We start from the raw sequence: 27049 nt of genomic DNA, 5'->3' as shown, positions 1-27049 counted from the left end.
GTGGTGTAGCGGGTAGAGCCACTGCCTGCAGTGCCGGCATCACATGTGGGCAATGGTTCAAGTCCCAGATGCTCTACTTCCAAACCAGTTCTCTGCTATGGCCTGGGAAAGCAGTGGAAATTGGCCCAAGTCCTTGGAACCCTGCATCCACATGAGAGACCCGGAAGAAGTTCCTGGCTCCTGGCTTCAGATTGGCACAGCTCTGGGCACATGTGGTCATGTTGGGGGTGAACCAGCAGATGGAAGACTTCTCTCTTTGCCTCTGCCTCAAGCTCTATGTAACTCTGCCTTTCATATAAATAAATAAATCTTTAAAAAGAAGAGAGAGAGATCACTCCTGTTTTGGTAAATAATATCACGTCATCTGCATGCCTGCCTTTTCTGTCTTTTTCAAAGAAAGAAAATCCAAAAGTTATGCAGTGTCATGAAGATACCTGCAAAATGGAATGGGATAAACAGGACAGCTAATATATGAGTACACTGAGAATACAAGCAAAAATCCAAGCAAGGACCTGTAGAGTACGTGTGTATGGTCTTTCTTGGGTGAAGCATGTTGATAAATGTGTGAACACCTCAGCTCCCCTTTCCCACACAGCGTGAGCAGCTCAGCGCCCTCCTCTGGGCTGCACTGTGGCTTAGAGGATTACATCAGGCAGAGTCCACTCATGAGACGGTAACTACATCAGTCACTGGAACAGGGAAAATGTAACCTAAAAACTATTAGCTAGAGAAATGTGGTTCACTATAAAGAGGAAAAGAAAGCTCTAAGGAGACAAAAGGGTGGCACTATGGTGCAGCCAAGCTTAGGACAACAGAATCCCCCAACACAGTGCCTGGTTCAAGTACCAGCTGCTCTGCCTCTGACCCAGCATCATGACAACACAACCAGGAAGGTAACATATGTGGGTTCTTTAGACCCTGCAACACAGGGTGGTCAAGATGAGCCACTGACTCCTGGCTGCAGCCTGTCCTAGCCTCAAATGCTGCAAACATGTGGGGATGAATTAGCGGGCAAAATATCCCTTCGCCCCCCGCCCCTCTCTCTCTCTGGCTTTAAAATAAAAATGAGAATAAATAAAAACATACAATATATATGATTATAATATAAACCAAATCTAAAACAATTTACATATAACATCAAAAGTGTAAGGAGAGAAGAAGAAAATGATTACTATGTACAAAGACATACACAACACATACAAGACAAGCAAAGACAAAAACTAGTCAGTTTTCTGTTGCAATAATGAAATTCCTGAGGCAGAGTAACTTGACAAAGACAAGAAGTTTATTCTGGCTCACAACTCTGGGAAGCCAAAGACCAGCACAATGCAGACATTCACAGGGGCCGCCTTTGAAAATATGGCAGCATCGCCCTCTTCTCTCTGTGTCAGTGAGGTTCCTTCACCACTCCCATAAATCCACCAAGATTCAATCACAGGGGCTCTGCCCTAACAACCTGCTCCATTCCAATCACTTCACAAATCCTCAACTCTAACACAGTAATGTGATTAAGTTTCCACCCCCTCATTCCCGTTAATCTACAAGTTATAAGACTGCAATCCCGACTGAGCTTGGTAACACAAATATTGAAACCATAGCAGCTACTGTCTTCCTTATTGGCATAACTGGTTACAAGGCCAGAGGTGAGATCCCCCACTTCCTTCTCCCACTTCCCTTTTCATGTCTGTCACACTCAGTCAGAATTGATAGACAATCAGATTTTTTTTTCATTTTATTTGAAATGAAGACAGAGATCTTCCAGACACTGATTCCCTCTCCAAATGCAAACAACAGTTGCTGGACAAGGCTGAAGACAGAGACAGGAACTCAATCCAGGTTCCCACATGGGTGACAGGAATCCAACTATTTCAGCCATCACTGCTTCCTCCCAGAGTGTGCATTAGCAGGAAGTGAGAATCAGAGGTAGAACCAGGACAGGTACCCAGCCAGGCATTCCAACATGGGACGTGGGGGTCTCAAGCAGCATCAGGACCTCTGCTCCACGTGCCCCTTCCTGGTCAAAGTGTTTTATTTAGAAGAATGGACATCTCCTTGCTGGAAAAATCTGAGCTCTCAACAGTCTGCTTCATTTTGTTTGCTGTGGTTTTCCACTCATTGTGACAACTGGACTTGGATCATAAAGAGGCAATGCATTGAGTAACTAGAATCAGGCTCATGGTCAAAGCTTTCCGCAGTTGAATTTGCATCAGGAAATTCTCGTCTTCATCTTCATCTTACTCAGGATCCACTGCTACCCTGCTAGCAGCTCTCTTCTTCCCACAGCTGCAGTGTTGACACAGAAAGGAATCCAAGCCCTCCCCTTAGATTCCCTGAATTAACACAGCAGTTTGTTCACTGGGAACAGAAATTACTGAAGTGTGGAAAATCACGTGTGTTTCCTCCATCCCAGAGAGGAAGTAAACAAGGTAGATCATTAGATAGTTTTCCACTAAAAAATCCATCAGTCACTCTTCTCCATGAAAATGTTAGATGGCCAACTTCTGTAGTCAAACAAAACAAACCCTCCCAGAACAGAGCTGGGGACCCCCCTCAACCTCTAGGCCCTCTGCTCACATTCAAGTTGGATAATTAAACTCTGCTTTCTTGGACACAGTAATTCTGACTTCAGCCAATTTATATCCAAAGATAATTGGAAATCAATAAAAAATATTTCAAGACAAAAATATAAAACCAAATTTCCATAGTAAAATTCAGCGTATCGCGTATCAGTTCAAATCCATTTGAATATCCATTTTCTGCTCTTTGAACACTGGCATGAGCTAACAGTTCTCATAACCATGAGATGAGAAAGCTCTTGGTCCATCAGGACTTGCCCCAGAGGATTTGTCTCAGGAGCCTGCAGCCCCAGCAGGAGTCTCACTGAGGAGTCAGGGGCAGTGAGGGCCCCTGTGGGGCTCAGGGCAGCAATGGAGACTCAGCCCCTGGGGGAGCTCCATCCACTCCAGAGCCTGAGCTGAGCCCCTCCCCTGGGGGCCTCCCAGCCTCCTCCAAAGAAGGAGACTTGCTAAGGGGCACAGGGAGCCCCTCAGAGCCCCCCTCTGTGGGACAGATGCTCAGGGTCACGTCTCTTCCAAGCATGAAGCATGGATAGAGGGTTCCAGAGAAAGAAGCTGGGGGGAAGGAGAAAATGTGGGAGCCATCAGTCATGTTGTAGAAGGAGACGTCCCCCTCACTGTAGTCCAGGAAAATCCCCACCCTGCAGGGATCCTGCCTAAGGGTTAGACACTGCTGAGACTTAGTCCAGGCAAGGTAGCTATTGTAAAATGAACTCACCACCCAAAACCCCTCATCTGGGGACTCTCTACACCAGCCTGTGCTTGTCACATGCTCCCTACAGACCCCCAGAACCCAGTCACCGAACCTTTCACTCCTGATCTCCACCTCCCAGTAACATCTTCCTGACGTGATGCCCTCAATGCCCAACACACTGTAGATGTCATCAGGGCCCTTAGGGGTGGTCTTGCAGGTCACTCTCTTCCTTTCAGGAGAGACTTCAAGAGTCTAATGGGCAGAGCCTGGATCCAGAGTGACAGACCCTGCAGAGAGAGTTTCCAATCATGCAAGTTCCCTTTGTACCCCACAGCAAGCATGCACAACCACCCCCAGACCCACCTAGCTGCATGGGGGAGGGGCAAGGCCCTTGAGATAAGGGCCCTGGCATGGAAGCCTGTGGCCTGCAAGCAGGAGGAGGAACCAGGAGACCTCTCTGAGATCAGACATGTCACAGAGACCTTGATGACCAGGTTGGCTTTGTTCCTGTCACTTCAGCCCCCACCCCACCATCACTGATGGTGCCAGCATCTGTACCAGCACAGAGAACTGAAGGAGAGGCCAGAGCCATGGGGGCTACAGGAGGAGCTCCCAGAAAGAACACAAAGTCACTCACAGGCCTGGAACTGTTCTTTCCGCCAATCTACAAGAGAACACACATTACATATCAGGGGTCTGCACAGACTGCACAGGTCAGCCTAGCACCCGCTCTTCTGAAAAAGTGATGGGGGAAATGTGCAGGAGACATTCAGCTGATGGACTGTGTCTTACACACACACATACACACACACACACAGCAGTCTTTCCCCAAGCCATAAAGCTTAACACCAGAGACTGAGAGGCTGGCCACTGACCATACAGAAAAGGCATTTCCCAGATTTCTTCTCAAATTATGCTTCTCACATCTCTAAACACAAACAATCATGGAAGCTAGATTTTCTTTTTAAATTGGGGAGGGGTGTGCTCAGAGCAAGGGACCTGAAGAATGGCTCCTCTGTTTACAACACACCCAACAGGAATCTTGGGTGATTCTGATGAGGTGCATAATACTTGCGGCCTCTTTACAAACAAATGCCCTACACACATGCCCTGTGCGCCTTCATGTGGTACCAGGAAGGACGTGGCACGAGGCTCAATATTGGAAGAAAAGTTGCAGTGTTCAGCAGAGGACATCACCACATACAGTCTGTCTAGTCTGTGCCTTGGTGTGCCCTGGATTTGAGTAGGTGGGCATACAGGTTAAAATCCATTAGATTCGCAAGATGGCGGAATAGTGAGGGCGCACACCGACAGTCCGGGAAAATTTAGTTTAAATAAAAGCAGAGTTACGGTAGCCTCAGAAAAAGGATCAGGAAAAAACTGCAAAGGAAACTCTTCCGGAGCTATTCTCTGTGACTCAGAGGACCTACTGGGAGAGCAGGGTCGCCCACCATGTGGAAGCCAAACCGTGGGAGCCGTAGAGTCTGAGAGCCAGTGCGGGAAGGGGAGTCGATGTGACACAGACATCAGCGGGGAGAGGAGGGGTGCCCAGGGCTCCGAGTCCACACATCAGCGCTGGAAGTGGAGGTGAGCTCAGTAACCGGAGACATTGGCGGGGAAACGGCAGACAGAATTTTAGAGGGAAGCGGGCATTGAAGCGGGAAAGTTCAACAGACTGACCACAGGAAAGAAGGAAAAATTAATAAATATATAAATAAATAAAAAGGTGGGGGCGTACTGCTACAGACAAGTTCAACTCTCTACCAACCTTGCAAAGGTGAGCAAGAGACAAAGAGCTGGGATATACATAATAAAAGGGGAGAGTTAAGGATACAATTCAGTAGCCTAGGCAACCCAGTGGGAGTCTGCAGGAGAAAGCGAGCCTGCACAGACTCTTTGGGTAGAAGCCAGAGATCGGAAGCTAAATACCATCCATTCTGCTCAGCTTTGCAATATTACTTACCTCCTGAATAAAAAATAAAATAAAATAAAATAAAATAAAATAAAATAAAATAAATGAATAAATAAATAAATAGAGATTTACCACGCATAACCTGAGGGTGTCACCTTTGCACACCTGTAACCCTGAAGAACCAAGCAGAGCTCTCAGGCCACACCCATCTTAAGCCTCCAAGGCTCCTCCAACAGCAGGCAGTCCACTTAACACGGACATAGAGTCACAGTGAGGGAAACAGAATTAACCATGCCAAGCAATAAACACAGAAATCGAGGGAACAAGATCAACGATGACACTATGATGCCTCCAAATAAACAAAACACCCCAAGCCAAGATTATGAAGATGATGAGATAGAAGAAATGCAAGATACGGATTTCAAAAAATTTATGATAAGAACATTTAGAAGTTTTCAAAAGCAAATCCTTGAACTACAGAAATCCTTATTGGACAGGATTGAATCAGAATCAAAATGAAACGCAGAAACTAGTAGAACAGGAAAGTGTGATAGTGAAGAGAAATCAAAATGAAATGAAGAGCTCAATAGATCAAATGACAAACACATTAGAAAGTCTAAAAAACAGAGTCAGTGAAACAGAAGAGAGAATATCAGACTTAGAAGACAGAGCACAAGAAAACATACAGTCAAACCAAAGAAAAGAAGAGGAAATTAGAAATCTAAAAAATATTGTTGGGAATCTACAGGATACTATTGAAAAAACCAACATTCGGGTTCTAGGAGTTCCTGAAGGCATGGAGAGAGAGAAAGAATTAGAAGGCCTTTTTAGTGAGATACTAGCAGAGAACTTTCCGGGTCTGGAGAAGGACAGAGACATCCTAGTACAGGAAGCTCATAGAACCCCCAGTAAACATGACCAAAAGAGATCCTCACCACGACACGTGGTAATTAAACTCACCACAGTGAAACATAAAGAAAAGATCCTAAAATGTGCAAGAGAGAAATGTCAAATTACTCTCAGAGGATCTGCAATCAGACTCACAGCAGACTTCTCATCAGAAACACTACAGGCTAGGAGGGAATGGTGAGACATAGCACAGGTGCTAAGAGAGAAAAATTGCCAGCCCAGAATATTATATCCTGCTAAGCTCTCATTTGTGAATGAAGGTGAAATAAAGACCTTTCATAGCAAACAGAAATTGAAAGACTTTGTGGCCACTTGTCCAGCCCTGCAAAAGATGCTTAAAGATGTGCTACACTCAGAAACACAGAAACACAGCCATCAATATGAAAGAAGGGGAAGGAAGAACACCTACCAGTAAAAGAGCATGGGAAGCTCAAAGCATATACTAGAAAATATCTCCGGGAAAATGGCAGGGCAAAGTCACTATATATCAATAGTCACATTAAACGTGAATGGCCTGAACTGTCCAGTTAAAAGACACAGACTGGCTGACTGGCTTAAGGAACAACACCCAACTATTTGTTGCCTACAAGAAACACATCTCTCTAACAAAGATGCATGCAGACTGAAAGTGAAAGGTTGGAAAAAGATATTCCATGACAACAAAAACCAAAAAAAAGCAGGTGTAGCTATATTAATATCAGACAAAATAAACTTTAATACAAAAATTGTTAAGAGAGACAAAGAGGGGCACTATATAATGATTAAGGGTTCAATTCAACAGGAAGATGTAACTATTATAAATGTATATGCACCTAATTACAGGGCACCAGTCTATTTAAAAGATACATTAAGGAACTTAAAGGGAGACTTAGATTCCAATACAATAGTACTGGGAGACTTCAATACTCCACTCTCAGAAATAGATAGATCATCCAGACAGAAGATCAACAAGGAAACAGCAGATTTAATTGACACTATTGCCCAAATGGATCTAACAGATATCTACAGAACTTTCAATCCTACAGCTAAAGACTTTACAATCTTCTCAGCAGTGCATGAAAACTTCTCTAGGATTGACCACATACTAGGTCATAAAGCAAGTCTCAGCAAATTTAAAAGAATTAGAATCATATCATGCAGCTTCTCAGACCACAGTGGAATGAAGCTGGAAATTAGCAACTCAGGAAACCCCAGAAAGTATGCAAACACATGGAGACTGAACAACATGCTCCTGAATGAACACTGGGTCATTCAAGAAATCAAAAGAGAAATCAGAAACTTTCTGGAAGTAAATGAGGATAACAACACAACATATCAAAACTTACGGGATACGGCAAAAGCAGTATTGAGAGGCAAGTTTATAGCAATAGGGGCCTATATCAAGAAATTGGAAAGGCACCAAATAAATGAGCTTTCAGCGCATCTCAAGGGCCTAGAAAATTTGCAGCAAACCAGACCCAAAGCTAGTAGGAGAAGAGAAATAATTAAAATCAGAGAAGAAATTAACAGGATTGAATCCAAAAAACATTACAAAAAATCAGCCAAGCGAGGAGCTGGTTTTTTGAAAAAATAAACAAAATTGACACCCCATTGGCCCAACTAACTAAAAAAAGAAGAGAAAAGACCCAAATCAATAAAATCAGAGATGAAAAAGGAAACATAACAACAGACACCACAGAAATAAAAAGAATCATCAGAAATTACTACAAGGACTTGTATGCCAGCAAACAGGGAAACCTATCAGAAATGGATAGATTCCTGGACACATGCAATCTACCTAAATTGAACCACGAAGACATAGAAAACCTAAATAGACCCATAACTGAAACAGAAATTGAAACCGTAATAAAGGCCCTCCCAACAAAGAAAGGCCCAGGACCAGATGGATTCACTGCTGAATTCTACCAGACATTTAAAGAAGAACTGATTCCATTTCTTCTCAAACTATTCAGAACAATCAAAAAAGATGGAATCCTCCCAAATTCTTTCTATGAAGCCAGCATCACCTTAATCCCTAAGCCAGAGAAAGATGCAGCACTGAAAGAAAATTAGACCAATATCCCTGATGAACATCGATGCAAAAATCCTCAATAAAATTCTTGCCAATAGAATACCACAACACATCAGGAAAATCATCCACCCAGACCAAGTGGGATTTACCCCTGGTATGCAGGGATGGTTCAACATTCGCAAATCAATCAATGTGATTCACCACATTAACAGACTGCAGAAGAAAAACCATATGATTATCTCAATAGATGCAGAGAAAGCATTTGATAAGATTCAACACCCTTTCATGATGAAAACTCTAAGCAAACTGGGTTTGGAAGGAACATTCCTCAATATAATCAAAGCAATTTATGAAAAGCCCACAGCCAGCATCCTATTGAATGGGGAAAAGTTGGAAGCATTTCCACTGAGATCTGGTACCAGGCAGGGATGCCCACTCTCACCACTGCTATTTAACATAGTTCTGGAAGTTTTAGCCAGAGCCATCAGACAAGAAAAAGAAATCAAAGGAATAAAATTGAGAAGGAAGAAGTCAAACTATCCCTCTTTGCAGACGATATGATTCTTTACTTAGGGGATCCAAAGAACTCTACTAAGAGACTATTGGAACTCATAGAGCAGTTTGGCAAAGTGGCAGGATATAAAATCAATGCACAAAAATCAACAGCCTTTGTATACACAAGCAATGCCATGGCTGAGAAAGAACTGCTAAGATCAATCCCATTCATAATAGCTACAAAAACAATCAAATACCTTGGAATAAACTTAACCAAGGACATTAAACATCTCTACGATGAGAATTACAAAACCTTAAAGAAAGAAATAGCAGAGGATACCAAAAAATGGAAAAATCTTCCATGCTCATGGATTGGAAGAATCAACATCATCAAAATGTACATTCTTCCAAAAGCAATTTACAGATTCAATGCAATCCCAATCAAGATACCAAAGACATTCTTCTCAGATCTAGAAAAAATGATGCTGAAATTCATATGGAGGCACAAAAGACCTCGAATAGCAAAAACAATCTTGTACAACAAAAACAAAGCCGGAGGCATCACAATACCAGATTTCAGGACATACTACAGGGCAGTTGCAATCAAAACAGCATGGTACTGGTACAGAAACAGATGGATAGACCAATGGAACAGAATTGAAACACCAGAAATCAACCCAAACATCTACAGCCAACTTCTATTTGATCAAGGATGTAAAACCAATTCCTGGAGCAAGGACAGTCTATTCAATAAATGGTGCTGGGAAAACTGGATTTCCACATGCAGTAGCATGAAGCAAGACCCCTACCTTACACCTTACACAAAAATCCACTCAACATGGATTAAAGACCTAAATCTACGACCTGACACCGTCAAGTTATTAGAGAACATTGGAGAAACCCTTCAAGATATTGGCACAGGCAAAGAATTTCTGGAAAAGACCCGGGAGGCACAGGAAGTCAAAGCCAAAATCAACTACTGGGATTGCATCAAAATGAGAAGTTTCAGTACTGCAAAAGAAACAGTCAGGAGAGTGAAGAGACAACTGACAGAATGGCAAAAATATTTGCAAACTATGCAACAGATAAAGGGTTAATAACCAGAATCTACAAAGAAATCAAGAAACTCCACAAAAACAAAACCAACAACCCACTTAAGAGATGGGCCAAGGACCTCAATAGACATTTTTCAAAAGAGGAAATGCAAATGGCCAACAGGCACATGAAAAAATGTTCAAGGTCACTAGCAATCAGGGAAATGCAAATCAAAACCACAATGAGGTTTCACCTCACCCCGGTTAGAATGGCTCACATACAGAAATCTACCAACAACAGATGCTGGCGAGGATGTGGGGAAAAAGGGACACTAACCCACTGTTGGTGGGAATGCAAACTGGTCAAGCCACTATGGAAGTCAGTCTGGAGATTCCTCAGAAACCTGAATATAACCCTACCATTCGACCCAGCCATCCCACTCCTTGGAATTTACCCAAAGGAATTTAAATTGGCAAACAAAAAAGCGGTCTGCACCCTAATGTTTATTGCAGCACAATTCACAATAGCCAAGACCTGGAACCAACCTAAATGCCCATCAATGGTAGACTGGATAAAGAAATTATGGGATATGTACTCTTTAGAATACTATACTGCAGTAAGAAACAATGAAATCCAGTCATTTGCAACAAAATGGAGGAATCTGGAACACATCATGCTGAGCAAGATAAGCCAGTACCAAAGGGACAAATACCATATGTTCTCCCTGATTGGTGACAACTGACTGAACACCAAAAAGGAAACCTGTTGAAGTGAAATGGACACTATGAGAAACGATGACTTGATCAGCATAGCCCTGACTGTTAATGAACAACTTAATACATTATCCCTCTTAGTAGTTTTTTTTTGTCTGCTCTACTTAATACTACTGGTTTAAATCTGTAATTAATACACAGTTATTCTTAAGTGTTGAAATTTAACTGAAATGTGATCCCTGTTAAACATAAGAGTGGGAATAAGAGAGGGAAGAGATGTACAATTTGGGACATGCTCAAGCTGACTTGCCCCAAATGGTAGAGTTAGAAACATACCAGGGAACTCCAATTCAATCCCATCAAGGTGGCATGTACCAATGCCATCTCACTAGTCCAAGTGATCAATTTCAGTTCACAATTGATCATAATGAAAGGACTAAGAGTCAAAGGGAGCACATAAACAAGTCTAGTACCTGCTAATACTAACCGATAGAATAAATAAAGGGGAGAGTGATCCAACATGGGAAGCGAGATACTCAGCAGACTCATAGAATGGCGGATGTCCTAAACAGCACTCTGGCCTCAGAATCAGCCCTAAAGGCATTTGGATCTGGCTGAAAAGCCCATGAGAGTATTTCAGGCATGGAAATCCAAGACATTCTGGGGGAAAAAAAATCCTAAATGAAAGATCTCTGTGAGTGAGATCCCAGTGGAAAGAACAGGTCTTCAAAGAAGGAGGTACCTTTCTCTGAAGGGAGGAGAGAACCTCCACTTTGAGTATGACCTTGTCTAAACAAGATAAGAGTCGGAGAACTCAAGGGGCTTCCATAGCCTTGGAAACTCATGACTAGAGCATGGGGAGATTACTGAGGCCATAAACAAGAGTGTCAATTTGTAAAGTCAACAACAGGAGTCACTGTGCACTTACTCCTCATGTAGGATCTCTGTCCTTAATGTGCTGTACATGGAGGCTTAATGCTATAACGAGTACTCAAACAGTATATTTCACTTTGTGTTCCTATGGGGATGCAAACTGTTGAAAGCTTTACTTAATGTATACTAAACTGATCTTCTGTAAAAAAAAAAAAAGAAGAAATTATCAATTCCCAACTTGACTCTCACTGGGATTAAACATGACAATAGGTCTGATCTGATTTCATCATCATTTAAAAAATCACCTATTATTTTTCACTTTATGCTTCTGTGTGGGAGCAAACTGTTGAAATCTTTACTTAATGTATGCTAAACTGATCTTCTGTATATAAAGAGAATTGAAAATGAATCTTGATGTGAATGGAAGGGGAGAGGGAGTGGGAGAGGGGAGGGTTGCGGGTGGGAGGGACATTATAGGGGGGAAGCCATTGTAATCCATAAGCCGTACTTTGGAAATTTATATTCATTAAATAAAAGTTAAAAAAAAAACAAAAGAAACCCAAAAAGCAAGTAACTGGATGGCAAAGACTGAGACGACTCTGATGACCCTTTTGTCTCTTTCTTAAATTGAAGTTTTATGAATCATAGTTTTAATAAAAGATTAAAGAGGAAGCTTTTCTGGTGCTTTAGCATTTATTATGCCTCAAATTGAATAAACTTGCATTTCAATAAAATTTTCAGATGACAAAAAAAAAAAATCCATTAGATTCGTGAGCCTGAAGACCACGCCTTCGCCATGCCTCTATGTGATATCATGCCCCTACCGGGCCACACCTGGGTGTCCACCAGCCAATCAGGTTAATTAACCACTCCCCTTTGGAAATGGGTTAAAAGCCTGGGACACGGTGTGTCCTGCCTCTCTCTTCTTTGCCCTGGCCTCTTCCCAGGGGGGTGCTGACTGTGGCCCTGCACCTCCAAGGCACATGGCCTTCAGGCCATGTGCCCTAGGCTTCCTGGCCTAGATGCTCCTACACGTGGATGGTTCCTGGTGCTCAGTATGAACCCAGATTTACCTCTCTCTCTCTTAGATAAAGCTCTCACTCTCCTATGCATCTTTCGCACTAAATAAAATCTTAAAATGTACCAAGCTGCCTCGTTTATTTATGCCTATATTTAGAATTCTCTAAATATTAGGCAAGAACCCTCTCGGGCTTATGAATATTGGGGATTTATTACTAAGTACATGGTGATGTTGTATGGCACCCCAAATTCTGGTAACAACGTGGCAGCCAGATGGCGCTGCTGGGGAACTTTAAAGGGCCACATTTTGATATAAATTTTAGGAGGACGTTCTCTGATATCAGATTGTCTTAGAAGTAAAGGTTTTCAACTTCTCTTTTTAAGAAAAATAAAAGAAGAAATTAGGGAAATCAAAATTTCCTGCCCCTCCATTTACATCAGAAGCACTGACTGAGCTGAACTTGCAGGCTGCCTGTAACCACAGGTGGAGAGAGAAGGCTACATCTGGATGATGTGAACCTGGAGGATGATTCTCAGATGTCCCTGTCCTAATCCCTACACCTGTGGCTCTGTCACCTACAGGGAAAGGGAGCTTTGCAGATGGGATAAAGGTTAGGACCTTGAAGTTAACGTAGTTCACTGGTTGATCCAGGTGAGCCCAATCGAATCATGTGAACCCTGAAAGCAGGCAGCCTGCCAAGGTGTGTGTGGCCAGAGAAAGTAATAGAGTGAGGGAACCAGAGTTGAAAGATGTGTACCTTGCTGTCTTTGAAGACAGAGGAATGCGGCCATGAACTTAGGTGTGCAAGTGGGTTCAGATGCTGGGAAATCCAGGAGCTGACAGAAGGAATGCAGACTTGCAGGTGTTTTAGCCCAGTGAGACCTGTCTCAGACTTCTGACCTACAGAGCTGTAGGACAGTCAATGTGTGTGGTGGAGACAGCAAGGCTCAGGTCATTTTTCTGGCAGCAAATAGAAACCTCCTACAATCACATGTGCTTGGGAGCAACACCCAGCATGGAGCAGAACTGGCAGGAGAAGGCATCTGGAGAGAGAAAGAGGACTCTTGGAACCTGAACATGGGGAAGGCATGACCCAGAAACTCCCACATGGTGTGGTCTGAGATGCAGGGACTCAGAGGGGCCCAGAGAGCCAATGGGCAAGGGAAGGTCTGGGATGGAGGAAACAGGGACACAGTGCATCAATTTCCCATTCAAAGCCAAGTCTCCCAGACCACAAACTCCACTCTCATGGAACATGGTCATCAACAGCGCCCCCAAGTGATCAGAAAGGACCTGCCCCTGCCCTTCCTCAGCTGACAACACAGGGGCTTCAGGACCAGCTAAGCCCCGCCTCCCCAGCATGAGCACCTGGGGGGGCACAGGAAGTCTCTCCTGGATTTGTCCAAGGCTACTACATCCCTCCCACCTCCATGCTCATCCCTGGGGAGCAGAAAGCTCAATATTAATTGATTTGTTTGACAGGAAACAAAATCACATCAAATGGTGGGGCCGGTTGAGCAGAAGCATCCAGACCTGGGATGGGGGGGGGGCACATTACACAGGGACAGAGAGCACAGCTCCTCCCATCACCACAGTGACCCCCCATTGCCCTAGCGTCTCCCTTACCCTGTTCCTTCCCTCACTGCTGCTGGAAGATGAAATGTTCTCCTTATCAGAGGCAGCTTCACTAGATGCTTATTTCAAAATGACTTTTTTAAGATTTACTTTATTTTAAACTGACTCATTTTGGGGCCCAGGTTGTGGGGACAGAGATCTTTCATCTGGTTCACTCTCCAACCTTCCACAATGGCCAGAGCTGGACCAGTCCAAAGCCAGGTGCCAGGAGTTTCCTCTGGGCCTCCCATGTGGATGTGGGGCCTGAAGCATTGTGGCCATCCTCCACTGCTTTCCCAGGTGCATTAGCAGGGAGCTAAGTGGAACATCTGAGATGCAAACAAGCACCCACAAGGGATGAGGGCACTGCAGGCAGTGGCTTAACCCACAATGTGATAGAACCAGTCCCTTCAAAATGGCTTTTAAAATATATAAGTTTGGGCAGGTTGTGTTGAGCCTGACAGCTGAGACACCCATGTCCCACATCAGAGTGCCTGGATTCAATCTCTGGTCCAGGTCTTTTTATTTTTTTGTTTGTTTTTTTGATGAAAGAGAAAAAAATTAAGCAGCAAGTTTATTTAAGCGATTTCACTGCTCAGTGCCTTCTCACATCGCTGCCCTAGAAGACACCTTTGTTCCCACTTGCCTCTTCACTTTGCTCGGCTGACAGGAGTCATCCTCAAAGCTCCAACATTGGAGACCTGAACACATTCCAGCCTTTCCCCTGGTTTATTCACCTCTGCTCGATATTCACCGGCTGGCACTCTAATTATTCTCTACATAGTCATTCACACCTGAGCTGGCCCCGCAGCTGAGATGGCCTTTTCAGACTTGAGATGTACTGGCTTCTGCTTTAACTTTTCTTCTGTTTTCCCTCCCACATGTTTGTAGTTGCTCACAGCAATTTCCAGAAGGTGTCACAAGGCTACAGGATTTAATAAGCTCTCATCCTGGCATGTGTTTATACAGCTCGCTGGGACATAAGACATCCTAGGCATCAGTGCTTCCCTATCATTGTGTCTCTGCAAAACCTCATAGCACTTCATTAGCATCCTCTATAGCATATTTCTGTGGCCCTTTTTATTATTTATTTTAATTGAAATGCAGAGATACACAGAGAGAGGAACACACAAACACACACACACACACAGAGAGAGAGAGAGAGAGAGAGAGAGAGAGAAAGAGAGAGAATCTTCCATCCGCTAGTTCACTACCCAAATGGCCACAGCCAACGGAGCTGGGCCAAACTGAAGCCAGGAGACAGAAACTTCATCTGGGTCTCCAACATAGCTGCAGGGACACAAACACTTGGGTCATCTTCCACTACTTTCCAGGAGCACTAGTGAAGAGTTGGATATAAAGTAGAGCAGCCTGGACTCAAACCATTGTCCATATGGGATGCCGGTGCTGGAGGCAGCTGCTAAACCCACCACACCACAGCATCAGACCCTCTGCAGCCTCTTTAACAACTTCACTGCTGCCAGATGGGCAAACCTCGTGACCCCATCACTGGGTCCCCTGCTTTGTGGTGATGTCACTGTCTGCTCCTCTGTAATGAACCACTGCGGACTCTGTGTGACCTTGTGCAGCAGCTTTAAGCTCAGCAGTTGATCCACCATCATCACACTCACTCACATGGATTACTCCAACCTCTGCAGATTTCTTCAGCATTTCCACATCACCCTTAAGGGCAGCCACAGGACCTGGAAATGCTAAGGTTTCCTGACCTTCCACATCATTTCCTTCATACTCAGTCCCCTGGATAAACTGTAAATGTTCTGCTTAAAGAACCTCTGTGCCAGCTCTGCTACATTTTCTCCATTATTGTTGACAGTTTTAAAATTTATGTTCCTCCTCTCGTTCTACTGAGTAGGAATTTGAGACAGTGAAGGTGGCCTTCCAGGGCTGCTAATGAACTGGAAGGTTTCCATTGTGGCCCCCAGAGTCTATGCTACATCCCCACTTAACAAGAAGCTGCAAGCAGCCAAGTCCCCCATGAAAAGTGGCCTCATGTACAGGTCTCTGTTCTCTCCTCAGTCACCCCGGGATCCTGGTCACCTTTGCCTAGGAGCTTGAGAACCTTCCCAAAATCTGAACTGACACAAAGAACCCAACAGCTAACTTACTGTCCCAGTCATATAGAGATTTTAAATGTTGGGAAGAGATAGCCAGCCTACCAAATTCTATCCCATCTATAAGAGTATATATTAGCACTAATGAACAGGAGTCCCTCACCACTCCACTTTGGAGCATTATTTGTAAAGTGAAAGAATGCCCATGAGTTGCACTGAGATGTGAAGGAGTGCATCCACTACATCTTGAGCTGCTGAGTTTGAGGCTTTGATTAGAAGAGCCTACATACTGGGGCTGGCACTGTGGCATAATGGGTAAAGACACTGCCTGCAGTACTGGCATCCCATATGGGCACCAGTTCGAATCCCAGCTGCTCCACTTCAGATCCAGCTCTCTGCTAAGGCCTGGGAAAGCACTAAAAGATGGCCCAAGTCCTTGGGCCCCTGCAGTCATGCAGGAGACCACGAAGAATCTTTTGGATCCTGGCTTTGGATCGGCACAGCTCTGGTCATTGTGGCCATCTGGGGAGTGAACCAGCAGAAGGAAGGTTCCCTCTGCCTCTGCCTCTCTGTACCTCTGCCTTTCAAATAAAAAAAAAATCTTTGGAGAAAAAAAAGAGCATCCTGAGCTCTGGCTGCAGCTATATGGGCTGCCATCCAACCTCTTACAGTTCCTTGTGTGATACCAGCTCCACACCAGAGTTACCTCCAGCTCTGGACTCTAACTTCTCTCCATTGTCGACTGAGGAGGAAGCAGCGATGGTTGAAGGATTCAAGGAATGAACCAGAGGATGAGGGCGCTTGCTCACTCACTCTCTCTCTCTCAAATATTAAGATGCTTTAATTTAGATTTTTCCTGAAATTTACCTACACGGTGTCTTGGAATCAATTCTATTTCACACACTCAAGCCCTGTAAACCCTCTGCACACTCCCTACATTCCAACACCAGGGCTGGGTCTTCAGCCACTGCAGTCACTCTGAGCCACCTGCACAGCACTCACTCTCTCCCTCATCTCCTCTTCTCTTTCCCACATGTTCTTTTCTACCATGGTTTGCTTGCCGTCCTTTCTCTAGGTAACAATTTCTACTTTTTTTTTTTGACAGGCAGAGTTAGACAGTGAGAGAGAGAGACAGAGAGAGTCTTCCTTCCGTTGGTTCACCCCCCAAATGGATGCTATAGCCGGTGTGCTGCACCAATCCAAAGCCAGGAGCCAGGTGCTTCTTCCTGGTCTCCATGTGGGTGCAGGGCCCAAGGACTTGGGCCATCCTCCACTGCCTTCCTGGGCCACAGTCTTCATGCATTGCCCCCGAAAAAGCAAACAAGGGCCTTGAGCCATTAATAAATACAGACAGAATTTTCCTAAAATGTGAAAAAAATATGGAAAAAATCAATATTACATTTGTTGCTCTTGTATGGGAAAAAAAAAGAACCTATTCAGGTTCAGGTATTTGACCTTTCAAAAAACACATGGGTTAAGTGTCTGAACTGGATGTCAGAGGCCTGGGTTAGATTCCCAGCTCCCGCTCCTAATTCCAGCTCTGGCCAAGGCACACCCTTGGAAACAGTAAATGATGCACATATCGGGGCCCTGCCAACCATGTGGGGGATCTGGATTGGATTCCCAGCTTCTTCTGGCTTTGGCGCCAGCTCACTTCATAAAGAACCCACCATTGTAAATATTTGGGAATGGAACAGCCAACGGGGGAGTGTTTACTCTCTCTCTCTCTCTCTCTCTCTCTCTCTCTCTCCTTTTCTTTCACCCTCCCTCCCTCCCTCCCTCCATCCATCCCATACTCCCTCCTATTCAAATTATCCTACTTTTTAAAGCAGGGGCAGGCTATGAGAAACAGTGACTTGATCAGCGCTTGTCATCACTGTTGATGTACAATTTAATACTTTATTCCTTTTAGTATTTTTTGTTCTACTTAATACTATTGGTTGAGCTATGTAATTAACACACAATTATTCTTAGGTGTTTAAAGTTAACTGAAAAGTGATTCCTGGTAAATATAAGAGTGGGAATAAGAGAGGGAGGGGATGTACAATTTGGGACATGCTCAAGCTGACTTGCCCCAAGTGGTGGAGTTAGAAATGTGTCTGGGGATTCCAATTCAATCCCATCAAGGTTTCATGTACCAATGCCACCTCACTAGTCCAAATGATCAATTTTAGGTCACAATAGATCATAATGATAGGTGTAAGAGTCAAAGGGATCACATAAACAAGACTAGTGTCTGCTAATACTAACTGAGAGAATAAAAAAGGGAGAGAACTATCCAACATAGGAAGTAGAATACACAGCAGACTCATGGAATGGCAGATGTCCTAATCAGCACTCACTCTGGACTCGGAATCAGCCCTTAAGGCATTCAGATATGGCTGAAGAGCCCATGAGAGTGTTTTAGGCATGGAAAGCCAAGACATTCTGAAAACAACAACAACAACAACAACAACAACAACAAAAACAAACCTAAATGAAAGATCTCTTCGAGTGAGATCCCAGTGGAAAGAACAGGCCATCAAACAAGGAGGTACCTTTCTCTGAAGGGAGGAGAGAACTTCCAATTTGACTATGGCCTTGTAGAAATAAGATCAAAGTCGGCGAGCTCAGGGGGCTTCCATGGCCTTGGTAACTCATGACTAGAGCCTGGAGGAATGGCTGATGCCTTAAACAAGAGCGTCAATTTGTTAGGAGTCACTGTGCACTTACTCCTCATGTAGGATCTCTGTCCTAAATGCGTAGTTCAATGTGAATTAATGATATGACTAGCGCTCAAACAGTATTTTGCACTTTATGTTCTGTGTGGGAGCAAACTGATGAAATCTTTACTTAATATATTTTAAATTGATCTTCTGTATATAAAGAGAATTGAAAATGAATCTTGATGTGAATGGAATGGGAGAGGGAGTGGGAGATGGGTGGGTCGCGGGAGGGAGGGAAGTTGGGGTGGGGAAGCGAATGTAATCCATAAACTGTACTTTGGAAATTTATATCTACTAAATAAAAGTTAAAAATAAATAAATACAACAGGAGTAGGCATGTACAAGCTACAGACTCTAGCTTCTTGCCAATGGAGAACCTGAGAGGCAGCACTGAGGGGTTGCATTTCTGACATGCATGTGGGAGATCTAGGCTGAGGTCTAGAACTTGGCCTTGACATGGCCATGGCTGTTGCTAGCAGTTAGGGAGTGAACTAGGAGATGGGATATCTGTCATTCCTGCTGTTGCTCTCACTCTCTGCATGTCAAATACATTTTAAGCTTTTCTAATCTCAGAGTACCAAAATGATGCATACAATTTCAGGTATGTCAGAGACCTCAACCCACAAATCCATCCACAAACATCCCAGAGCCTCTGTTCCCAAATTTAGAACATTAACTCAGAATAACTAATTCCTTAGCAACCAGCAGTACTTAGAGGAAGAAACCCAGGCTGGACAGTGGTCAGAGCAGGAAAAAGCAGAGAAGAGCATATTCCAGGGAGAGAAAGACCAAAGTGGGCCATAAAGGGAGGATTTCGGAGTAAGAAGAACATAGATCCCATGTCCCTCTTAATATAATCTGAGTCCTGAGCAGTGAAATGTGATTCCCAGGGTCATCTGGAGACCGGTGCTTCCTGATCTACACAGTCATTGCCCTGCTGCAGGCTCTCCTCACACCTGGCTCACCGTAATGAGAGGATCAGCTGAACAAGGGGTTTTAAGAAGATGTCGCTAACCCTAACCATGACCTGCAGTATACAAAGGGCCCAGAATGGAAGCTGAGCTGTGCTCCCACGGAGGAGCCCCTGCTGTCTTTGCTTGGAGGCTACAACACTGACAAGGAGAGCAGGAAGCCCAGCCCATCTGGAGTTGAGTCCACAGGTAGAGAAGGGGCAGGGCAGAGGCAGGGCAGGAAGGCAGAGCAGCCATACTGCTGCACCTCCCTCCAGGCTGAAAGGAAACACACCCTGGTGAGACCACAGCCACACCACCTGCTCAGCCCTCCCTGCCCTCTGTGCTGAAGGTCAGACTCTGCAGGAGGAGAGGGGCTGCACAGGAGGGGCCTTCTGCAGGTGCAGACAGCAGAGGATTGTGGGAAACTCCCTGACCACAGATCAGGAAGCCTGCAGGACAGCTGAGTTGCACCCCTGCCCCAGTGCTGGGTGACTTTGGCTGTCAGCTCTCTGCCCTGCACCTCAAAGACCACAAAGTCTCCTGTGTCACTGGTTCCTTGGTGCTGTTGGTCAGGAGCAAAATATGGCTGTGTGAAGATATTTTAGTGAAAAAATGGGGCCAGCGTTGTGGCTTAGTGTGTAAAACTGCAACACTGGCATCCCATATGGGCCCGAGTTCAAGTCCTGGCTGATGTACTTCTCGTCCATCTTCTTGCTAAGGTACCTGGAAAGCAGCAAAGGATGGACCAAGTGCTTGGGCCCCTGCAACCATGTGGCAGACCCAGGTGAAGCTCATGGCTTCAGCCTGTGCCAGTCCTGGCCATTGTGGCCATTTGGGGAGTGAATCAGCAGATGTAAGATCTCTCTCTCTCTCTCTCTAACTGTGCCTTTCAAATTAAAATAATATAAATATTTTTAAAACAAAAATTATTCTACATTAACAATTATTGCATAATAATTGGTTGGGTATATTGGGAAAATTAAAGGCAAAGAAGAACCACATGGGGATGAGACTCCTCCTGTATCAATGGAGCCAAACAACCTCAATAAAATATTTCTAGAGGGCCGGCGCCGCGGCTCAATAGGCTAATCCTCTGCCTTGCAGCGCCGGCACACTGGGTTCTAGTCCCGGTTGGGGCGCCGGATTCTGTCCCAGTTGCCCCTCTTCCAGGCCAGCTCTCTGCTGTGGCCTGGGAGTGCAGTGGAGGATGGCCCAAGTGCTTGGACCCTGCACCCCATGGGAGACTAGGAGAAGCACCTGGCTCCTGGCTTCGGATCAGCACGGTGTGTCGGCCGCAGCGTGCTGGCCGTGGCGGCCAATGGAGAGTGAACCAACAGCAAAGGAAGACCTTTCTCTCTGTCTCTCTCTCTCTCTCACTGTCCACTCTGCCTGTCAAAAAAAATATTTCTAGAGAGAAGCGTCAGTATGCTAAGAGACTTTCAGCAGTTCCCATCACATCCCCACATCTGGTCACCAACCCAGTCCTCTCCCTTTCACATTTCAACAGCACCTTTGAGAAAAAGAGAGGAAAGACTCCCCCTGGGTGGTGTCTTGGGAGGGAGGGGACAGAAATCACACCCCCAAGATCAACGACCCCATTTATTCATCTCTCTCTTCTCATGGAATCTCAGTGCATCTGGCTATGGTTTCCTGTGCAGACCAAGAGCTAGAGCACTGGAGGCTGAAACACTGGTGGCACTCACATGGGGACAGTCCAGCGTGGAAAAAGACCAAGGATGCAGCACACAAGTCTTGCAGCACAGACTGCAAACAGTCACCAGGGTGTGAGAGAGCCCAGGGAGCAGGGTTCTGCCACCACCACTGCCACTGCTGCACTAATGAGGGGTCCACATGTCTGTGCCTGGACAGAGACAAGGAGCGGACAGCTGGGCACTGGAGGGACAGGAGACCATGGGACATCTGGAGAGTCACTCACCAGCCAGGTAAGCTGCCTTCCTCCTGCCTGAAAAGCAGCACACAGGGAACAGGTGAGCAGAGAACCAGAGCGTCCTCCACAGAGGACATGGAGAGTTCAGGAGGGGAGCAGAGCTTACCAAGTTCTGCCTGGAGCTCATCTGAAAGAGAGAAAAAAACCTTGAACTTCCATCCCAAGTAAAGGAGAGACCGTGTGCCTGGAGAACCCACAGGAATGACCTCATCTATATCCTAGAGAAGTTCTTACTCCAGACACACCCACAGCTCCAGCCTCCAGCTGTCCTGTCTGGGTCTCCACAGCCACCTGCTCTGGAGAGCAGAACCCACAGACTCATCTCCCAGCATCCTTCCTCTCAGCACCAGCTGCCCCCCTGCCTGGCCCCTGGCCTCCTACCTCTGGCTTTCAGTGCCTCCTACCTCTGGCATTCAGGTCCTCCTCCTTAGCCCGGCACAGCTTCTGCTCTTTCTGCCTCTCCTGGACCTTTGCAGAGTGCTCTCTCCTGGTGAAGCAGCCAGCTCCAAAGAGCAGGCTCCCAGCAAAAGCTGCCTTCCAGGGAGAGGCCTGCGGGAAGAAGGGCTCTGGGGCCCAGGCAGAGACCCAGTCAGGGGAGCACCCAGGCCCACCCCGCACACTCAGGGATGCCGGCACCACCTCCCAACCCTGCCAGGAATGAGAAGCAGCACCGACCTGGGATGGACACGGCCATCTCCTTCTCCTGGCCCAGGATGGGATTGAGGATGGAGCAGCTCACACTCCCTGCAGAGCTGTCTCTCACCACCAGAGCCGCCTCCACGCTGAACAGCCCTGCTGTGTCCTGGGCATGGGCCTCAGAGAACTCCAGGAACTTCTTCCCGCTGAGGTCTGTCCACTGCACCTGGGGCTTCGGGAACCAGCCCGAGGCCTTGCACACCACGCGGACCCCGTCCTGCTCTAGCCCTTCAATGTGCACTTGAGGGGCAGAGCCCAGGCCTGCAAGAGGGGAGCTGTGGAGACCTTGGGGACCACTTGGCCCAGGGCCCTCAGCAGGGTCTGGGTGTGGCACAGCTACAGGGGAGTCACTGTGTTCCATTCTGGAGATTCCATGGGAGGGCGTGGCCTGAAGGAGGGGAAAGAGCCCTGGGACCCATGGGGGCACAGAGTAGGGGGCTTTCTCCTCAACTGTGCAGATGGAAGACTGAGGCCCAGAGAAACCAGGAGCAGGAACTTGACCCCAGGACTCCATCCTGAACCTCTAATCTCCTCACCTTACTCACTCCTGGGGCACCTGCTATTATTCCCACGGGTGTCCAGCCCACGTCCACACCTGAGGGTCCAGGGCAGGTGAGGAGGTCTCCCTCCCCTGCAACCACTGAGATGCACAAGGGGCCTCAAAACGTGGAAAACAGTATCAGAAGATCAGTTTAGGGGCCAGTGCTGTGGCACAGCAGGTAAAGCCAGCAAACCATATGGGTGCCCATGCGAGTCCAGCTGCTCTACTTTTGATCCCTCTCTTTGCTGCAGCCTGGGAAAGCAGTAAAAGATGGTCCAAGTCCTTGGGCCCCTTACCCATTGGGAGACCTGGGAGATGCTCTTATCTCCTGGCTTCAGATTGGCACAGCTCTGGCCATTGTAGCCAACTGGGGAATGAACCTGTGGATGGAAGACTTTCTCTCTCTGCCTCTCTCTAATTCTGCCTTTCAAGTAAACAAATAAACCTTAGTGTTCTTTGCTGCAAAAATTTTGTAATCTAATTTTTGAGATTTATTTATTTATTTGAGAGGCAGAGCTACAGACAGAGAAAAGGAGAGACAGAAAGAGAGGGTTCCATCTGCTGGTTCACTCCCTAAGTGGCTGAATTGGCTGGAGCTGGGCCAATCTGAAGCCAGGACCCAGGAGCTTCCTTCAAGTCTCCCACATGGGTGTAGGGTCCCAAGCACTTGGGCCGTCTTCCACTGCTTTCCCAGGCCATGAGCAGAGAGCTGCATCAGAAATTGAATAGCCGGGACTGCCAATGCAGTCCAGAAACCTAAGAAATGAGGATGGAAATCTCGGAACCCAGATCCAAAAGGCCGCAGGGTGCAGGACTGCAATTGCATGAGTGAGAGAGCAGCAGGAGGAGCTGCGGTGAGAGAAGTGGCGCGAGGAGCTGGACCCCTGGCTGGCTGAGGAGGAGGTGAGGTCGGGAAGGGACAGGAAGGATTGTCCTGGGGGCCAGGAGTGCTCCTTCTTGAACTGGAGTGGTCACGCAGGTCGCCTGTTCGAAACGTGGTCGCGCCAGTCTCTGGAGGGCGATGCACTTCACTCTGCACTGTGGACAGGGTTCAAAGTCGGGGGCCAATGGAACTGGAAGTCGAGGCCACAGTGGGCAGAGCACATACTGCAGTAGGGTTGAGCAGGTCTCACTCCTGCTTCTGCCACTGGTGTCCTGGGCCCAGAGCTCTGCCTCCTGTTCTGGGCCTCCGTCCCCACCTTCTGCACACCAAGCTGCCCCAGTGCATGTTACATCACATAAACCACGAAACCACTCATGGGCTGCAGTGTCAGCTCCTCTCTTCATTTCACGGCACACCTGCCTCCCTACAGCCGGAATATCAGCACCTGTGCCTACACCAGGGCTCGCAGGTGAGCCTGCCCACACTGCTCCCCTGAGAACAGAGAGGGCCAGGGTCTCCCTCTTCTTGGAAACCGCCCCCCCCAACACACCCTGACTGCATCCCTGGCCACATGTGGGCTGCTCCGGCCCCTCCCCCAACCAAAGCTATTCTGCTCTCCCACCTTCTCCCCTCTTGCTGCCACAGTTCCCCACTGAGTGGTCCTAGGACTCAGCCTCACAAGGAGCTGTTCAGTGAGCATTTATCAAGGCTGCTGAGGGCATCCAGACACAGAAAAGCCTCTTGTCCAGAGGAGACTCACGATCTCCTTGGCTGATAAGACAGACACATGGGGACAGGGAGAGAACAGGTGTGACCACAGCGAGCCACCTGCTTTCCCCTTGTCACTGTCTCCTTGTGACCGGCCACATGCTCACTATTGTAAAACAGTTCATCTTCTGCTGTGCCGCAGATGCCTGCCGGCTCCTCCCTTCTGATCCAGCTCCCTGCTCACGCACCTGGGAAAGCAGCAGAAGACAGCCTGAGAGCTTGGGCCCTGCACCCACGAGGGAGACCAGATGGAGCTCCTGGCTCCTGGCTTCAGCCTGACCCAGACCTGTCTGTTACAGCCATTTGGGGAGTGACCAGCAGATGGAAGATCTCTCTCTCCTGCTCTTTATCACCCTCTGTCCTCTCTCCTACTCCTCTTCCTCACAGAGGAGGGGCTGAGTGAGGCTGGGAAGCTGCTCTCATCAACGTCACATGGCGGGTGAGTGGTGGTGAAGGCAGGACTTGAACCCAGTGTCACACTCCAAGCTGTGGTTTTCCACTCTTCAGCTTGCCTCTCCAACATAAAGCTCCCAACATGCCTGTTGTTGCCTAAAATTATATTTCTCTGAGGCTCCCTTTGTGATGCAGCAGGTAAAGTGTCTGCCTGCAGTGCCAGCATCCCATATGGGCACAAGTTTGAGCCCCATCTGCTCCACATCCATTACCTCTCCCTGCTAATGGTCTGGGAAAGCAGTGGAAGATGGCCACATGCTTAGACCCTGATACCCACATGGGAGACCTGGAAGAAGCTCCTGGCTCCTGGTATCAGCCTGGCTCAGGCCTGGCTGTTGCAGCCATTAGGAAGTGAACCAGCAGATGGAAAATACCTCTCTCTCTCTCTCTCTCTCTGTCCCTCTGTCTCTGTCTCTGTCTCTGTCTCTGTCTCTGTCTCTCTCTCTTTTTCTGTCACTGCCTCTATCTGTCACACTGGCTGACAGCTGATTTTGAGGCTGCACAGTAGGGCGTGCACAGCCCCACTCCATCATCACATGGGAGTGTGTCTTGCATGCAGCATCCACTGAGCAGGCCCTGCACTCACAGGTGAGTCACAGGAAGACACGGCCCAATGCCCATGGCCCCTCTCCCTCACACAGCATTGCCCTTCCCCACCCAGTCTGTGCCTGTGGGCCCATGGGGAGCTCCTAGGATCACCTGACAGGGGAGAGAAGGCTCAGCCTGACTTACAAATGGCTCTGACCGCAGGCAGGCACCACCCAGTGGGCAGTGACAGCACTGCAGCCCCTTTCTGGGACGTCAGTGAGCACAGGGGTGAAGAGCACCTGACTGCTCACTTGCTTGGGGGAAAAACACCCAAGCCTGCGAGTATTTGCCAGGTCACAGCTGTGACCGATAGTGTGATGGGCTGGCTGAGGAGTTGGAAGGAACATTGGTGGAAAATTTGTGACAGTGACATGTGAGGAAAGGCTCTGTGGACAGACGTCTCTGACTGTACAGAAAGTGCATACTTGTGTTTCCCATGAATGCTCCCCCAAGGACGTGCTCAGCAGAGGAGGGTGGTGATGACCACGTGCTGGGATCTGGAGCTGGACAGTGACTGAGGGGGCACAGGAGGGGCTGAGGATAATCCTTACCTTGATGTGGATGTGATCTGTAGTAACATCACGGCTGTCAATCACTCAAGCCTTGGGAGTCCCTTTGAAGCAAGGAGTGCTGAGGCCAAATGCACTGTGAGAAGTGGACAGCAAACTGAGTAGTTGGAGACAGAGTGGTGGAAAGGATTCTTGAAGATGACACTTGAGACAGGAGACTGAACCTCAGCCAGGAAGATGAGTTACTTGGACAGGAGAACAGGAAGTGACCAAACACCTCACAAGATACCTGCTCTCAAAGAAGGAGGATGGGTACAAACAGAAGCCTTACTTATGTTCAAACTTCATAAAAACTCTACATCACTTTATTTAAAGAAAAAAGGAGCATTCACAATGACGTTGTTGGATAACACACAGTTCGGAAACCCAAAACTCAAGCTGGCTTGATTCCTGACTGCTCTGCTTCTGACCCAGCTTCCTGCTAATGCATTCTGGGAGGCAGCAGATGAGGACTCAAGAGCTGGGACCCTGACACCCATGTGGGGACCTGAATGGAGTTCCTGGCTCCTGGCTTCAGCCTGGCCCAGCACTGGCCAATTGGCTGTTACAGGAGTGAATCAGTGGATAGAAGAGCCCTCTCATTCTCTCTCTCTCTCTCTCTCTCTCTCTCTCTCTCACTCTCACTCTCCCCTCTTGCTCTCTTGTTCTACCTTACTAGTAGATGAAAATAAAATCGCTACTTTCTTTTCAAGAAAAGCTATAATCTATCACTTTGAAAGAAGCCTGTGATATCATCCTCACCCCTGAATTCATCCCTCAAGGAGTCCCCTTGCAAATCTCAGGTCAGTTTCTGCAGTGGGCAGAGCCTCCCAGCTCCCTCAGTGCTGGCCAAGTGCTGTCCTCCCCCAGTCGCCCAGTGCCCTGCACTCTGCACAGTTCCTCCCTCACACCCATTCCCTCAGGTTCTCCCTCTGTCCTTCTCTCCACACAATCTCCCCTGTTCCTACTCAGCCTCTTAATTCTAGCTTCATCTTCACTGTTAGCAATATTCGCAGTCTTACCGGTGGCATGATCTATGCT

At 46.9% G+C, this 27049-nt stretch overlaps 1 protein-coding gene, 1 non-coding gene and 1 pseudogene across 4 annotated transcripts in view; 2 read left to right on the top strand and 1 right to left on the bottom strand.

Moving 5' to 3' along the window:
* Positions 1 to 27049, top strand: part of LOC100343357 (butyrophilin-like protein 1) — a 363518-nt gene that overhangs the window by 222359 nt on the left and 114110 nt on the right. The window lies entirely within an intron of this gene.
* LOC127488388 (small nucleolar RNA SNORA11) lies at positions 4247 to 4375 on the top strand. Its single transcript, XR_007916082.1, has one exon. It is a non-coding gene; the product is annotated as a small nucleolar RNA SNORA11 (small nucleolar RNA).
* On the bottom strand, positions 14560 to 22588 carry LOC149126701 (uncharacterized; annotated as a pseudogene).

This window comes from Oryctolagus cuniculus, chromosome 5 (assembly GCF_051225735.1).
Source record: "Oryctolagus cuniculus isolate XC-2025 breed Fujian yellow rabbit chromosome 5, ASM5122573v1, whole genome shotgun sequence".
Lineage (NCBI taxonomy): Eukaryota > Metazoa > Chordata > Mammalia > Lagomorpha > Leporidae > Oryctolagus > Oryctolagus cuniculus.
This window is presented reverse-complemented; position numbering and strand designations above follow the sequence as displayed.